Below are 18,744 nucleotides of genomic sequence, written 5' to 3'. Positions count from 1 at the left end.
GCACAGGCACTGCTAAAACAAGAGCAGCCACTAGCACTTTATGTTCATTGTGGGGCCCACTGTACTAATTTAATCACACAGAAAGCTTGCTTAGCCTCAGTTCTCATCAGAGACTCATTGGATTGGGTCAACCAGCTTGGAGCCCTTTTGTCTCATACAGGGAAGTTTAAGGCGATCCATGCAGCAATAGCACATGCAGAGAATCCATCATGCACGGCAATAAAACCCCCGTGTCCCACGAGATGGACAACACGGGGCAAAGCCATCACAGCTGTTCTGTTGCAGGAGACGGCTTGTGGTGCCTCAAATACTGCATCTACTGCTAACGGCCTGCTAGGGCAGTTTGGGAAAGGCCAAACTGTTTTGGGTCTCCTCCTTGCCTCACCAGTGGTTTGTGAGCGTGAATGCCTGAACATCTCTTTTCAGAAGAGAAGTGAAACCACTGCTGGCATGAGGGCTGCTGTCAACGTTGTTAGGAGCTCACTCGAGGCCAAAAGAGATGAGGCAAGTTTCAAAAGTCTGTTTGAAGAGGAGACGGCTGTGGTTCAGGGGTTAAGCCCGTTACCACTCCACAGACCAGACCACCCCCAAAACGCTTCATTGAAGGAGCGGAGGCACATCAGCCTAAAAGTGCCAAGGACCACTACAGAGGGGAATTCTTTAAAGTCCTGGATATTGTAGATGCACAGCTCAGTGAGCTATTTAACCAGGATGACTTGCTGACTTTGCAAAAGTTGGAAGAGACACTTCTGAGTGGAGAGATTGATGCTGCAGTCATTAAGAAATACCCAGAGTTGAACAGAGTCACTTTCAGTGCAGATTTCTATGTTTCGCCTGGACTACTCATTTAGCAACAGTGCAGAGGCTGCAGGGATCATTTGTGGATTGCCTGTAGAGGTACGTAGACTATTTGGGCAAGTGGAAACCTGGTCAGGTTGCTTTTGGTAGTCCCCGTTTCATCCTCTGAGGCAGAGAAAAGTTTTAGTGTCCTCCGCAGGCTCAAAACTTGGCTCCCTTCCACAATGACTCAAAACAGACTTAACCATGTTGCTGTTTGTCATGTCCATCAGGATAAACTTTACTTACTGGACAAGAAGTCAATTTGCAAGCAATTTGTGGCTGCAAATGACAGGAGGAAAAAACATTTTGGCTCTTTTACCTAGGACAGGGTTTTTCAACATTTTGTGTGCCACGGCACGTTTGACACTGAAAAAAAAATCACAGCACGCAAATTATTGAATGCAGGACTGTACAGTGCTAGCCAACTTTTATTTGTGACAGAAAACTACATAGGAATTGATATTTATCAGTTCATTACATCCATTCTAAGGTCTTTTTTCGTTTACCTTTACCTTCGCACACCAGTTAGTGGAAATGTGGAAGGATATCACACTCAAGAGTAAAAACAAGTTGGTTTATACAGGTGCTGGTCATATAATTAGAATATCATGAAAAAGTTGATTTATTTCAGTAATTCCATTCAAAAAGTGAAACTTGTATAGTGTATACATTCATTCCACACAGACTGATATATTTCAAGTGTTTATTTCTTTTACTTTTGATGATTAGAACTGACAACTAATGAAAACCCCAAATTCAGTATCTCAGAAAATTTGAATATTGTGAAAAGGTTCAATATTGAAGACACCTGGTGCCACACTCTAATCAGCTAATTAACTCAAAACACCTGCAAAGGCCTTTAAATGGTCCCTCAGTCTAGTTCTGGAGGCTACACAATCATGGGGAAGACTGCTGACTGGACAGCTGTCCAAAAGACGACCATTGACACCTTGGACAAGGAGGGCAAGACACAAAAGGTCATTGCTAAAGAGGCTGGCTGTTCACAGAGCTCTGTGTCCAAGCACATTAATAGAGAGGCCAAGGGAAGGAGAAGATGTGGTAGGAAAAAGTGTACAAGCAATAGGGATAACTGCACCCTGGAGAGGATGGTGAAACAAAACCCATTCAGAAATGTGGGGGGGATTCACAAAGAGTGGACTGCAGCTGGAGTCAGTGCTTCAAGAACCACCACACACAGACATATGCAAGACCTGGGTTTCAGCTGTCACATTCCTTGTGTCAAGCCACTCCTGAACAAGACACAGCGTCAGAAGCGTCTCGCCTGGGCTAAAGACAAAAAGGACTGGACTGCTGCTGAGTGGTCCAAAGTTATGTTCTCTGATGAAAGTACATTTTGCATTTCCTTTGGAAATCAAGGTCCCAGAGTCTGGAGGAAGAGAGGAGATGCACAGAATCCACGTTGCTTGAAGTCCAGTGTAAAGTTTCCACAGTCAGTGATGGTTTGGGGTGCCGTGTCATCTGCTGGTGTTGGTCCACTGTGTTTTCTGAGGTCCAGGGTCAACGCAGCCGTCTACCAGGAAGTTTTAGAGCACTTCATGCTTCCTGCTGCTGACCAACTTTATGGAGATGCAGATTTCATTTTCCAACAAGACTTGGCACCTGCACACAGTGCCAAAGCTACCAGTACCTGGTTTAAGGACCATGGTATCCCTGTTCTTAATTGGCCAGCAAACTTGCCTGACCTTAACCCCATAGAAAATCTATGGGGTATTGTGAAGAGGATGATGTGATACGCCAGACCCAGCAATGCAGAAGAGCTGAAGGCCACTATCAGAGCAACCTGGGCTCTCATAACACCTGAGCAGTGCCACAGACTGATCGACTCCATGCCACGCCGCATTGCTGCAGTAATTCAGGCAAAAGGAGCCCCAACCAAGTATTGAGTGCTGTACATGCTCATATTTTTCATGTTCATACTTTTCAGTTGGCCAACATTTCTAAAAATCCTTTTTTTGTATTGGTCTTAAGTAATATTCTAATTTTCTGAGATACTGAATTTGGGGTTTTCATTAGTTGTCAGTTATAATCATCACAATTAAAAGAAATGAACATTTGAAATATATCACTCTGTGTGTGATGAATGAATATAATATACAAATTTCACTTTTTGAATGGAGTTACTGAAATAAATCAACTTTTTCATGATATTCTAATTATATGACCAGCACCTGGGTGGTTGACGTGACGCTCCATTTTTGTGTTCATGGTGACAAATATAAATAAAAATGTATAATATTTCATTAAAATCTGTTTTTATATACAGTTTAATCTTCTAGAACTAATATATCTGTAATTAATGAGCATTATAATTCAAATATGTAAATATTTTGTTTTAAACATGACATTTGTCCACTGGCGTGACTGTCCGGGGTAGCGTTGCTTATCTTAAAACTACTTTAATTAAATGAAAAATAAGTCTAAATACATTAAAATACTTGAATAGATGTTATAGTAGTGTTATCTTAATGAAACTAAAGGTTATAAGTCTTAAGGTCCCAATTTAGAATAATTATGACACTTTACATTTTGTCTGCAAAACTGGTGTCCACCTGGTGTGACGCCATTCTGTAGATATAAAACGGGCATTAATTTGGGCACCCTATTACTGAGAGGGGCCCTTCTTCATCCAGGAAGTACAGTAGACCTCACTGGAGCACATGGACTGCACACAAGGTGAGTTCTGTCTCAAATATTTTCCTAATATTGCTATTTCTGTGCACTGTTGGAAATGGGATCCATTATGCAGTCCTTTGGTGTGACGTAATTTAAGTATTGATCTGAAAATTTTCATCTTTTTATATTGATTGACTATTGAAAATAATGTAAACCTTAACACTGTTAGTCAGGATTGAAGAATGTCTCTCATATAGCTAGGCCACAAACTGGCCCTGATCTTGAAAACGTCCACTGGTGTGACAGCACTGTCCTATAGTGTGACATGAAATCAGCGTCACACTGGTGGAAATGGCTGTCACACCAGTGGACGTAGGCTCTATCAAAAGGTACAAAACCATCACTCTCTCCCTCCTAACCTCCCTACCTCCTAACCTCCCCCAACCTCCCTCTATCTCAAACCCCAACCTCCCTCCCTATCAATCTCCCCCTTCCAACTTCCCTCCTTTCTTACCTCCCTCGCTCCTAACTTCCTCCCGCCTCCCAACCTCCCTGCTTCCTATCCCCTTCCTAACTTCCCTCCCAACCTTTAGTAGCTAATTGTAGTAGTGATGTTTGCATTTTCTTTTTTCAAGTTTTGCCTTTTTCTCTTACTCTCAGAATTGAAGGACACCACAAGTCAAACCTTCCTACTCTGTTTTGTTAAGGCTAGTTTCAGATCCACGTTGAACGTGAGAGGCTGAGATGACAAGCAAGGAAAGGACCAGGAAGTATAGGGAGAGGCTGAATAAAGATCCTCAGAGGAGAGAGAACATCCTGAGAGAGAGATGCAGAAAGTAAATTTGACAAGCTACCAAAAGTTATTTTAGCATAAGAATTGAAACGTTTCATGACATGATTAATGCTTCATTGTATCACAATAGTCATGGTTGGTTTCATAATTTTCCCCACAGATATCAGGAGAAGAAAGCATGTGGGAAAATTGTTCAGCTCAGTGTGAAGTTTGTGTTGCCAGCAACAAGGAAGAAGCTACAAGAAAAATGGAGAGAGTCCAAGAGGAGATGTAGGGCAAGGGAAAAAGCCACTAAGGCTGTCCTTGATCTAACGCCACAGTCACCTCAGGATCATGATCAGCCATTCAATCATGAAGAGATTAATGAGGCCCCAGTGGCAGTGCCCGTTTTGTGTAGCACACCAACACAGTCACCTAAAGAGATGTCCACAAGAGACCAAAGTACACCCAAAAGAGTACGAAAAAGGTCTGTGAACAAAGAACTAAGGAAGCTAAGAATGCAAAATGAGAAGTTAATGAAGCAACTTGAAGTTGAAAAAAGAAGAGCGGATAGGTTTAGACGAAAGAATCAACGCCTTGTGCAAAGACGGAATGTGGATAAAAATGCACACACAAACACACAAGCAAAACACTGCTCAAGAAAGGAAGAAACAAGTGGTGTCCTTCCTATTGAGAGACGAGAGCAGCAGGCTTCTTCCGGGGAAAAAGGACACTGTTGGGAGGAAAGAAAAAATGCAAAGGAGAGTACTTGTGAAGTCTTGGTGGACTTGCACAAGGAATACTCCCAGACAGCTGAACTAAAACATAGAATGTCTTACAGCCATTTTATATTACAGAAGCCAAGGCAAATGATCGTAATACATGCGCCTGCTACCAACATGAGAACATGCGTCTCCTTATTGATACCTTGTCACAGCGTGGTATCCTACCTTCAAAAAGCTTATCATATCTTCTCTCCAGCATAACCTGTAATATGGACAACATGAAATGCATGGAGCGCACATGCACTGAGTGCTGCTATGATGAAGTCCAGATTGCCATATATAATCCAGATGATCGGGCTAGATGGGAACACTGGGCAAAGGAAGATGTGGTGGTAGGAGACATAACATACAAAAACTGGGTGAAGAAAACTGAAAATGGTACAGTGGGAAAACTGGTTGAGGAGTTCAACAAAGAGTTGGAGGGTATTGCCATCCATCAATTCAACTGGCTTCACCAGGCCCAGAAATTCAGGCATCTTAAAGAAAATCTAAAAGACAACGAAATGGTTCTGCATGTGGACTTTTCAGAAAATTATGCCTGCAAACTGAACACAGAAATTCAGTCATTTCATTTTGGAGGAAACCGGCAGCAGGCATCCATCCATACAGCAGTGGCTTACACATCCACAGGCTCACAATCCTATGCCACAATCTCTGACTCTGTCAGCCACAACGAACATGCTGTGTGGGCCCATCTCAAACCAGTGGTACAGGAAATTATAGCAAACTCTGGCCACAAGATTTACATGCTTCATGTGTTGAGTGATGGCCCAGTCACCCAATACAGAAACAAGGCAAACTGTTACCTTTTGAGCAGTGTACCCTACACATGGAGGCTGAAGCGAATCACCTGGAATTACTCAGAGAGAGCCCATGGGAAAGGTGCACCCGATGGAGTTGGCGGATCAGTGAAACGCATGGCAGACAACCATATCCATGGTGGGCAAGACATACAAAGCCCTAAGGACTTCTATGAGTTCCTAGCCCGAAAAAAGGTCCCAAACATAAAATTCAAATGGATCGACGAGGCAGATATCCAGGTGTTCCACGAGATGTTGCCACCGTCTGTCCCGAAAGTACCTGGCATTTTAAACACGCACCAAATACTTTCCTTCTCTGCAGGAGAGATCTTCTATAGGGCTCTCAGCTGTTTCTGCCGCTACCCAGAGATGTGCGACTGCTTCTCTCCAAGCAAGATGAGGCCAGACAATCGGTCAAAAGATTCAGAGGAACCGCTTGCTTGTGAAGTCCAAGAGACCCAGCCTGAGAGTCCCAGTAGTGGAGAGGAAGAGGACGAAGAGCTTGACAACAAGTACACTGTAGGGAAATTCGTCATTGTCTGCTATGACAAGAAGCCATTTGTTGGCCAGATCACACAATTAAATACTGAGCACATTGAGGTCAATTGCATGGTGCAAATTGGTGGTAAAAACATATTCAAGTGGCCTGCTAGGCGAGACTGCATTATGTACAGTAAGGACCAACTTGTCAGTGTCATCTCTGAGCCCGAGCCCTACCAGCGTGCAGCCCAGCTCACCAAATATGACTGGCTGCTGTTCAATGAGGTGTGAAAGGAGGAGGATGAGTCCTTAAACACTCTCAAACACTACTGCTTTTTTTATTTTATTTGTATTTCATGGTGTACTCTGTTTTACAGCAGAGTTCATGAAGAAAAGAATCAATTTACTATGAATTATTTTTAAGAACCACAGGATGTTTTGCTGTTTTATTAATGGGTTGTTTAATGAATTTGGCCCTATGGCTATTCGATTAAATTTGAACAAGAAAAGTAATAAGCCAGGTCAATTTTGTTTACATGTTCATGTTATGTTGCTAAATGTTACAATGGCTCCCAAGTCTTTTTTATGGGAATGTTGATTTCTTCTTCTTTCTTCTTACTTTATTGTACAAAAAAATTTGAACTTGAAGTTGTAACTTTCTTTTAATGAATTTTTAAATTAATTTGAACAAGAAATAATAAATGTAACTTTGTACAAAACAAGGGCTTACCGGTACTTTTTGTTGTCCAATGGTGTAACGGAATGTCCTGTGGTGTGACAAACTGAATTATACGTGGAAAAGGCATTTTACTGCACATATTAATGTAAAAAAGTGTTGAATAGTTTAATAATGATATCATCACTATGCACATATAAGGATGGAATGAAGCTTCATTAGGTTTTATACTAATTATAATGAATATAATCCAGATGTTTGGGTAAAGTCCCTATGTGTACATCTTATAGTAGGATAATAACATGATTGTGAATTTTTATTGGTTACTTTTGATGTGGGAATATAAATAGGACAAATTGATAAGTATTGTGCATATTTGTCTTATCTGTCACATAATCTCTGAATTAAATATTAACATTAAAAATGTCACACCGGTGGACAATATTTGGGACTACCACACAAAAACGTTAATAAAATGCAAAACAAATAAGGAATTAGAAAGGGACACATTCAGTTTTGAGTTATTCACATATTAAGCAATATAATTATATGTCATTTGACATACATTTTAGAAATATATTTTTTTCCACTTTGGATTTGAGTTCACGTCAACCACCCACCTGTATGTTAAAATTCTTGATGCTGTTTTTGCCTTTCACCTTAACCTTTGCATGTATCTGTGTCTGTTCATTGAGGCATAAGATACAACTAAGAAAAGAAAATGTATTCAGAAAATTTGAATTCAAATGTTGATCAATATGTTATTTATTAATCTACAAAACTGGATGATTAGGCCTGCAATTAAAGAATTGATTTGATATTTATCAGTTAATTACTGCCATTCAAAATGTGTTTTCCTTTATCTTTACAAATGTATCTTTTTAGTAGAATAAAGTATGTTGGTGAATGTTTTGCAGTGTAGTTAATTTATGACATATTTCTGTTCAAACCATTAACGGATCTGTCAGGTTTCCGATATGTGTCCCCCCCAATGTTAAACTCATTCCTACGCCCCTGCTTAAAACTGGTAAAACTCGTGGTGCATTCACAGTTATTGTAAAATACCCTTTTCTCATCTGTTTTTGTCATTTAACAGTAATTTAAATGTGAAAGAAGTTATTGTCAAAAGTGATTGTTATTAGGCCTACATTTTTAAATCATTTAAATTCCCCCCTTTTTTTGTGACTCATAACCGTGATCCGATCCAACTGTGAGTTTTGTCTTCTGTTGCACCCCTATACGAAACCATTCCAAATAAAAGTGATGTAAGGAAAAACAGGTTATTGAACTCATGTCAATTCCTGATGATTCATAAGATATAAAGGAATGAAGTAATGCACAAATCATTAATTCATGCATTCATTCATAATTCATAATTCATGTACCCTTCCCGTAAAGTGTTACCATAACTTTAGTTCAAGCCTGTGGCAGCAGTTCCAAATAATTTGTTTAGTGCCATGCAATGAAAAATACCTTTTCACAAGTTCAGTGGGTGCATTTTCCAAAAGAATGCTTTAATTCTGAAAAATAAAGTTGGTCCCCACGAAACTCACGCAATGACTTTTAATATTATTTCTTAGATATGTAGGCGACATACCAAGAAAATTCATAGGGAGCGGTTTTCCATTTTGACTTCTATTTTACTACTTAATAACGTGGATCATTTACATATGATTTTTGTACCACAATCTAAATATAATAAAGAAAATATATAAATGTGTGTCCGGCTTTCTTAACCAAGTAATGATACATGATACAGCAGATACAAATATTGGGGAATATAGGCCTAAGGGGAAACATTTTGGTTACCTGAGTACATATGTATAAAGTACAATCACACTGTGTGATTGTGTATTAAATTGCTGTTTGTTAACACTGACTTTTGTCCTTTCTGTTCTCTTACAGATCACTATTGCACACCAAGTAAGCAAAACTATTTTTTTTTAAATTTCATTTCTGCAAACACTTGCACCACTTGCGCGTGAAATTAAATCAATGCTTAGGGCCACAGAGTCAGAAATCCTGCAGCAATTTGAGAAAACTTATACTGATCCCGACATGCAAGGCAACTCTGTCGCAAAACTGGAACGTGTTGAATGCCCAAGTGTAGCATTGGAGTCCGGTGTTTCAGTCTCTAGCTCAGTTGTGGACCAACCAGGTATAGGGGAACATGAGCAGAAGTCAGCATTCAGTGAGACTCCTGTCATTCAACACTGTTCATGACTGTCCATCAGCTAGGCCTGTTGATTCAGAATCAGATGATTCTGATGCTGAAGCTCCAACATCACAGTTAGTGACGAGTCTAAGATTTTGGGCCTCTTCCTTTTCTGTCTCACTAGCCGCAATGACTGCACTCTTGAGCATTTTGCGAGTGTTTCACCCAGAATTGCCAAGAGATGCTCGGACAATTCTCAAGACGCAAGGTGAAATAAAAACTACGAAAATGGAGGGAGGGGAATATTATCACTTTGGCCTAGCCACAGGGTTAATGTCAAAACTTAAATCTTTGAAACTGCCAGCTAATTTGACCACAATTAAGCTGCAGTTCAGTATAGATGGTTTACCCCTATTCCGAAGCAGCAGAACTCAGTTCTGGCCCATTCTGGCTACCATTAATGCAGATTACAGCAGATCACCATTCCTTGTCGGCCTCTTCTGTGGCTTTACCAAACCAAAGAGTGTCTTTGAGTTCTTGGGCCCATTTATTGAGGACCTTAGTGGCATTCTAAAAAATGGCATTGCTCACAATGGGCGGCAGATAATAGCAGAAGTGTGCTCGTTTATATGCGATGCCCCAGCACAAGCTTTTATTAAAAATGTAAAAAGCCGGTTATATAAAACGGTTATTCAGGCTGCGACAAGTGTTTTCAAGTGGGTGAATGGCACAACAAGATGACATATCCGGAAAGCAATGTTAGATTGAGGACAGACACAGACTTCAACTCTATGACTGATGATGAACACCACTTAAAACAAACTCTGTCTCCGCTAGCTAGTCTGGTCAAAATGGTGACAATGTTCCCATTAGATTACATGCATTTATGCTGTCTTGGGGTAACCAGGAAGTTGCTATATATTTGGATGAGGGGCAAATCACTGGCAACTAGGTTGTCCAGTAAATCAATTGAAGAGATTTCCATTAAATTGAAGGGACTAAGACCTTACACTCCTGAGTTCAGCCGGAAACCCAGGCACCTCTCTGAAATAGATCGGTGGAAGGCTACAGAGCTTCGATATTTCATGCTTTATGCTGGCCAATTAGTCCTGAAAAATACCATTGCGCTTGAAATTTACGAAAACTTTATGTTACTTTCTGTGGCCATGCATCTGCTGTTGGAGACAACAGCAGATGCATGGCCAGAGGAAATGATTGATTGCGCTCAGGGGTTGTTGACTTCATTCGTAACTCACTTTGGGCAGCTATATGGGAAAGATGAAATTACCTACAATGTCCATCAGCTGACACACTTGGCGTCAGAATACCGTCTGTTTGGTCCCTTGGACAACATATCTGCATTTCCGTATGAGAATTATTTAACGCAACTGAAGCGCCTATTGCGCAAGCCTCACTTGCCTTTACAGCAAGTAGTAAAAAGGCTTTCAGAATCACCTGCACCGACCTCAGACACTGTGAAGAAAGGACAAAAATTCATGCATCCTCATTATGATGGTCTGTTGATTTCTTCATTAAGTTATGGAGACCAGTACCGTGAGCTTGTTACGGAAAAGTACACGTTATCATCTAGGTCTGGGGATAACTGTTTTCAAATTGTAGATGACATTGCCGTTGTTGAAAACATTGTCAGGGTAGTTCAGGAGACTTACATCATTTTTCGAACGTTTACCAAGAAAGAGTCCTATGGCCAGTATCCCTTTCCATCTACAAACATTGGGGTATATACAGTTTGGGGGTTGAGCAAGAATGTCAGTGTGACGAGGCTTCAGCACATTGGTAAAAAGTACATACTTTACCCTGACAAAACACAGTTCATCGCCATTCCTATCATTCATACCAATTAAAATGTCCAAATCAAAGCCTACTTTAGCCTAGCCTACATTCACTTTAGACCTGAATGGCTGCGATTGTCTCAAAATACATATCTTTCTAAAATATATCTGTATAAAGTTATGTATATAAGGTTATGAGTTCTCATAATACCATATACCACCCAGCGCTAGGTCAGCGTTATGTTAACAGCTGCCACTATAATGGTCATGTAGGCAACGTGCTCCAATTCCTCTCAGCAAACAGGAATTGGAGCATGTTACCTACCTGGGAGCGGTTTCACAAAAGCAGAATTTATAAATCCAGGATAACTAAAGAAAGACACTAAAGAAATTGGACTCTAAAATCTAGAAACTATAAAGATAATTAAGTGATAAATTTCATGCACATTGTAAACATGAATGTAACAGAGTGATATTCATCAGTTATTTCCCCCCAGCAAAATCAAAGGTCAAAAACCATTGAGGTGTCCTCTCCCTGTTTTTACATGTCTACAAAGTCTACACTATAGTCTACACTATGTAGTTAAAACTGTAATTTGGGAGGATTGTACAATTAGGATATGTTCTTAAAATTGTACAATCCTCCCAAATTACAGTCGTTAAAGAATACAAAAAAAATTATCAACATACAACAAGCGGCCGAGATGGGTTTCCTCAGGAGGGTAGCTGGCGTCTCCCTTAGAGATAGGGTGAGAAGCTCAGTTATCCGTGAGGAGCTCGGCGTAGAGCCGCTGCTCCTTCGCGTCGAAAGGAGCCAGTTGAGGTGGTTCGGGCATCTGGTAAGGATGCCCCCTGGGCGCCTCCCTAGGGAGGTGTTCCAGGCACGTCCAGCTGGGAGGAGGCCCCGGGGAAGACCCAGGACTAGGTGGAGGGATTATATCTCCAACCTGGCCTGGGAACGCCTCGGGATCCCCCAGTCGGAGCTGGTTAATGTGGCTCGGGAAAGGGAAGTTTGGGGTCCCCTGCTGGAGCTGCTACCCCCGCGACCCGATACCGGATAAGCGGACGAAGATGGATGGATGGAACATTTAACAAAAATAATTTAAGGTGCAGGCTGCTGAGTGAACAGAAAAGGCTCCAGGATTAATAAATCCTGGCTGTTAGCCTGGTCAGGACCACGTGTTAACCTGTTCAGGACCAGGCTAGCTACACAGAATACAATCTCTATGGTAACTTAGGTGCCTCTGCTTTTTTGTGAAATCGAGTCAAGTTTTTGTGAACCATCTGGGTTTTTATTATTATTATTATTATTATTATTATTATTTATTTTTAGAAATTTTGGGAACTAGACCACATAACTGGTCTACAGCCCAAGTAACGTTAGCAACATTAACAGTATATATTAACGGTAACCTACCTGGGTTTTTTGGTTGGCAGCCAGATGTGTGTCAACCGTGAAGTAATGTCAGCTGTCGACCGGGATCAACTGTCACGTCAGCTGTCGGTATAATGGCAACGGCGTTCTGTGTTGCTATCTTGCTAGGCCGTCCGAAACAAAGTTTAGCCTACTGACTGGGTGGCACAGCCGGGGGCAGCAGGTAGCCCGTGTGTGTGTTGCTGTTACGAGTGTCAGTAGTCCAGGCTTCATTGTTAGTCTACATGCGTCACCGTGACATTATCCCCCCCACCCCCAGGCCAGAAAAAAAAAAAAAAAAGCAACATGGACATTTTCCTTACGAAAGATGTCACTGCAAGCTGATCTTTTTGCCTCCCTTTAATTCAAATAAACCCATGCACATATTCTTGGGCAATTTTGAAAAGTGCTTTGAAAGTGCTTGATGACAGGCTAGCATACACTGGAAAAATTGCCTTATCCGATCATTGAAAACTCCTAGGCTACTGGATTGGTTTCCAAGTGTGTATATGTGGGTATTCTGTCTAATTATTTTGCTTGTATTTTCTGTTTTAGATGCTCTTACACAGCAGATGGGGACAGCCGCCGTCACCCAGTTCACTTTTGCCCAGGCTGTGCAAAAGTGGCTGCGTTATGCGCCAGACCGGGCAGGAGGGACTGGACGACAAACCACGTGAGAGGACCTCAAACTCTAAATAGGCTAAAGATGACAATACCAAATAAAATAAATTAGTTTTTACCTTAAATAGTGTGATGTGGTCAGTGTTTTATGCTAGGCTATAGGCACACAAGCTTTCAAATGTTCCATCACGTTTTAACGTCCTGTAGCTAAAGCAGAATATTCATTTAATTTAGGGAATTACATTTTCATATGCCTAGCAATCATTTCAATGGCTTAATAACGATTGAAATTCCATTGAAATCACGTTGATCCATAGTTAAGTTGAAATTTCAACATTGTTTCAATATTCCTGATAATTGAAATACCATTGAAACAGGGTGCAAAATGATGTTGAATCAACATCAGAGTTCAATGTTGATTCAATGACTTAATGTTGACAACGGAATGTTGATTTAACATAGTTTCAATGACTGTTTGCTATCTGGGGAACCAGAGTGCTTATGTTATCAGTAGTTAGCTTGTTCTGGTTTCCTAACTGCGTCGCAAGTTATTGACCCTTTGCACGTGACGTCACGCTCCACTCGCACAAATTATGAACGCCGACTACGCCTCGATATCCTGTCCATAAATACTACAAACAGGATTGGTGATAAAGCGCAGCCCTCGCGGAGGCCAACTCTCACCTGAAACGAGTCTGACTTACTGCCAAGAACCCGGACACAGCTCTCACTTTGGTCGTACAGAGATTTGATGGCCCTGAGAAGGGACCCCCTCATCCCGTACTACCGCAGCACCTCCCACAGTATCTCCCGGGGCACCCGGTCATACGCCTTCTCCAGATCCACAAAACACATGTAGACCGATTGGGCATACTCCCAGGCTCCTTGCGAGAGTAAAGATCTGGTCCGTTGTTCCACGACCAGGACGGAATCCGCATTGTTCCTCTTCAACCTGAGGTTCGACTATCGACCGAACCCTCCTTTCCAGCACCTTGGAGTAGACTTTACCGGGGAGACTGAGAAGTGTGATACCCCTGTAATTGGCACACACCCTCTGGTCCCCCTTTTTTAAAAAAGGGGGAACCACCACCCCGGTCTGCCACTCCTTAGGCACCGTCCCCAGACTTCCACGCAATGTTGAAGAGGCGTGTCAACCAAGACAACCCCTCCACACCCAGAGCTTTAAGCATTTCTGGACGGATCTCATCAATTCCTGGGGCTTTGCCACTGTGGAGTTGTTTAACTACCTCAGCAACCTCCACCAGGGAAATTGACGACAATCCCCCCATCATCCTCCAGCTCTGCCTCTACCATAGAAGGGCGTATTAGTCGGATTTAGGAGTTCCTCAAAGTGCTCCTTCCACCGCCCCTATTACCTCCCTCAGTTGAGGTCAACAGCATCCCATCCTTACTGTACACAGCTTGGATGGTTCCTCGCTCCCCCCTCCTGAGGTGGCGAACGGTTTTCCAGAAGCACCTTGGTGCCGACCGAAAGTCCTTCTCCATGTCTTCTCCGAACTTCTCCCACACCCGCTGCTTTTACCTCTTTCACGGCAGAGGCTGCAGCCCTTCGGGCCCTTCGGTACCTTGCAACTGCCTCCCGGAGTCGCTCTGGGATAACATATCCCTGAAAGACTCCTTCTTCAGTCGGAAGGCTTCCCTGACCACCAGTGTCCACCACAGTGTTCGTGGGTTACCGCCCCTTGAGGCACCTAAGACCCCAAGACCACAGCTCCTCACCGCAGCTTCAGCAATGGAAACTTTGAACACTGTCCACTCGGGTTCAATGCCCCCAGCCTCCACAGGGATGCACGAAAAGCTCCACCGGAGGTGTGAGTTGAAAGTCTGTCGGACAGGGGCCTCCTCCAGACGTTCCCACTTACCCGCACTACCCGTTTGGGCTTACCAGGTCTGTCCAGAGTCTTCCCCAACCCCTGACCCAACTCACCACCAGATGGTGATCGGTTGACAGCTCCGCCCCTCTCTTCACCCTAGTGTCCAAAACATACGGCCTCAGATCAGATGAAACGATTATAAAATCGATCATTGACCTTTGGGCCTAGGGTGCTCTGGTACGAAGTACACTTATGAGCATCCCTATAGTTCGAACATGGTGTTCGTTATAGACAATCCATGACTAGCACAGAAGTCCAACAACACACTCTGGTTTAGATCAGGGAGGCCGTTCCTCCCAATCACGCTCCATGTGTCTCCATCATTGCCCACGTGCGCGTTGAAGTCCCCCCAGCAGAACTATGGAGTCCCCGATTGGAGGCCCATGCAGGACTCCACTCAAGGTCTCCAAGAAGGCCGAATACTGAACTCTTGTTTTGTGCATATGCACAAACAGTCAGAGTTTTCTCCCCCCTCACAACCTCGCAGGCGTAGGGAGGTGACCTCTCGTCCACTGGGTTAAACTCCAATGTAGCGGCACATCTAACGCCAGATGTACCACCAGATCTAACGGGTAGCGCCCACCTCCCGCATAGTGCTCTCTCGTCTCTCGCCTCTCTCCAAGCTAAACTCGGCACATTTTCGGTCACAATCTGCAGAGTAATCCTCACCAACACAGGGCATGTGTATGTATTGCCTTTCTGTTTTAAAATGAGCGATAAATAACATTATCCTCAACCAGCTAGCTGCTGTGCTAACCAGCTGTCCTGCTAACAGGTCCAACCCGATGATGACTCCACATAACTAGCTAACGCCGGTTATTCACTGACCTAGCCACATATCCAAAAAAAGAAAGCCGTTCCTCTGATCATTTAACTTAACACGCATACAAAAAGATATCGGTTAAATTAAAGATGACATGGCACTGAAAGTAGCTTCAAAACGAAGTTGAAAATGCGGGTCTGCAGAGCTCCCTACCGGCTAGCTGACTGAGCTAGCTGCAGCTAGCTTTGGACTGCTTGCTAGCTGCTGCCCATCACGTCGTAATATTCACCGGGTCAAATTTAAAACATAGGCTACACAGCGAATATAATCACAGATAAGAAGATGGCTAGATGTTACAATTATGTGTGGTTACTACTTATCATATACACCGTGATTTACTGCATGGATTAACGTGTGATAGATAATTAATGACTGCACTTCCCAGAGCTGATGTGTTCAGGTGTCTATTAGCTAGAAGTTGCATTGGCACACCCAGTGAACAACGGTATGTGGGTAGCCATGACCCGATCATGTCCCTCTAAAAAACATAGGGCATATAAATTATTTATAATAATTATGTTATATAAATCTTTACTTAAGTAAAGAATAGATATTAATACAAAATAAAACCCTAGATTGATGTCTTATCTTTGCCATTATGAGGTACTCTCTCCGCCGTTAGCGTAGCATTGCGCACCTGTAACCCAGCCTGCTACAAAGAACTGAAGCATCCAGACTTTTAAAAGCTTTGAGATCAGCACCAGTATATGCGGATACCTGCTGCTCACATAGTGGTACGTATCGTGTGGACTGAAGTCGAGCAGACTCGGTGATTTAATGAGGTCTGTGAAAATGGAGGAGAACGACTAAGGGCCGATATGCAATCCTGCTATCTCCAATCTCTCCAAATACCGCTCTTGTGAGCACTCACCAGATGCCCTACCTCGACCGATAATGGCACTGACAAATTTGTTTTTCAATAGAAGAAGCCATATAAAGCCATAAATACAGTTTATTTAGTGTTATGTATTTCAAACTGATTGAAACTATGAAACTTTCCGCCGTCCCCTTACTGTTTAGCCTGTGCTTCCGCCGTCCATCATGGCGTCGTCACGTGGTCGTGTGACGTGTTTGCAAAGGGTCAATAGCAGCTTAGCTGGGAGCTTTACCCACCTAAAGTTAATGTTAGTGCCCATAAGGTGGTCCTTTTTATAGTGTCAACTTCCTATATTACCATCTAACAGATGTATTCACAGTAACGGGGCCAATATGCTAGAAACAGGGTGCTTTTAAATCACTAAATTAGTTGTGACAGCCCCGTTTGGCCTACTTCTCAATTCCGCTAGCATCATTGCTGTTAACTGTAAACATCTTAGGTTAGCTAATGTTGTATTTTGGTTTCTCCCTTAGGGCTGGGGCTGAACGATTTTTGAAAATAATCTAATTGTGATCTCAAAAAATATTGCGATTGCGATTCAATATGCAATTATTTTGTAAGCTGTTGTCGTGTGTGACGTAATCTAAGTCTGGTATAGACCAGTTCTTCCCTTATGTTTAAACTCAGCGCAGTAACCCTTTTCCAGGGCACATTCTTCAGTATTTTATGATAGCACATGATTACTTTCTTTTCTGCTAACCTTATAAACCAATATGGGGGATAGTTTTTTGTTAGCTGCCATTGTTACAGTGTTGACTTCCTATATTACCTTCTAACAGCTGTATTCTCAGTAATGGAGCATGTTTTGATGTGATTCTCCATGTTGACTGATTTGGGTATATGCAGAGAAATTAATTATATTTTCTTTTTATTCTAGCCTTATAAACCAATATGGTAGATAGTTATGTGTAAACATCCTAGGTTAACTAATATTGTATTAGTTCTCTACCCGTGTAACAGAAGTAAAAACAGTAACAGATGAAATAACATGAAGTCAAGTACATTTACATTTTAGTGCTTATAAGGAATTGATACCTTTTTGGTATATTAGCACTTCACAGAGGAAAATCCCACCAATTACATGTGTAAAGTGTTGTAGGACTGTAAAATAAGAAGACATTTGGTTTTCGGTTTTAGGATGTTGTAGGAGGTTCATACTCCTGTGAAGCAGTACACTTTCCCTGTAGGATTTACTGTAGCAGGAACATTGATACTGGCAAACAGATGACCAGGTACAGGTGAGTTTGTGAGCAGGGTTATGATATGAACTAAAATAAAGTTTAGGGTTCACAAGAGGGATAATTTAGGTATTGCAACACAGTTAAGAATAATTGAATTAAATAGGAGGTATATACAACTAGTAGAAGATAAATAAACTATACAAGAGCAATTAAGGTCAAGTTATGAGGTAGTAGCAAAGCTAAAGTGATGTATAATCAATAGCCGAGAGTAAAGTCAACAGTGTACACCAGAAATAATACTCTGATTAAGTAATGATTCTTAGTGTTGTCTGTAGCCTACTAATAACAAAACAGAAAAATATAGTGTATGATGCAGTATGGAAGAGCAGCAGCGTGACTTCTAGCTTTCATGGGTTGGTGATAAGACACTGTGCTGCTATGATGCAGCATTGGTCGAGCCCTTCAGCTGCAACTAAAAGAAAAGACTTGTTTTTTCTGTTCAGTTTGCTTTGTATTCATTAAAAAAACTGCTATTTAAGGATCATATCATTTCTAGATCTGTTTTTATTATAGGAATGAAATTGCACTTATGTTTTATACAGACTGATATGATTCCATCATTTTTAGACTAATGTTATATGAAGGAATGAAGACTAAATTCTGATGAACAACACATAACATGACGCATAAACTGACAAACAATCCAGTTTCTTGTGTTCTTTCAGTTATATTACAGTTTTAGGTTTTACTATTGCCCCATACACCTAGGAAATCAGCAATCAAGGTAAAGAGCTGATTATTTGCAGTCATGATACATTATTAAATAGACTGTGTTGATGGTTTCACACGAGTTATCAATATCTTACAATAAAAGTCCCTGGTAGGTGTAATTTCAAGAAGAACTACTATAAACAAAGCAGTCCCCTCTAGATAGTTAAACACATGTTAGAACAGTGATCTGTTTTAGTAAGGAGTCAGTTCCAATATCACTTTTAACT

At 41.7% G+C, this 18,744-nt stretch overlaps 1 protein-coding gene across 1 annotated transcript in view; it reads left to right on the top strand.

Moving 5' to 3' along the window:
• LOC144530308 (keratin, type I cytoskeletal 13-like) overlaps positions 1-18,744 on the top strand; it is a 32,262-nt gene that overhangs the window by 1,702 nt on the left and 11,816 nt on the right. The window contains exons 2-3 of the mRNA XM_078269818.1: positions 8,893-8,910; positions 12,905-13,022. The gene's annotated coding sequence lies outside the window, so the exon portion shown is untranslated. The remainder of the gene's footprint in view (positions 1-8,892; positions 8,911-12,904; positions 13,023-18,744) is intronic.

This window comes from Sander vitreus, chromosome 15, assembly GCF_031162955.1.
Source record: "Sander vitreus isolate 19-12246 chromosome 15, sanVit1, whole genome shotgun sequence".
Lineage (NCBI taxonomy): Eukaryota > Metazoa > Chordata > Actinopteri > Perciformes > Percidae > Sander > Sander vitreus.
The sequence above is the reverse complement of the archived record's forward strand: the minus strand, read 5'-3'. Positions and strand labels throughout refer to the sequence as shown.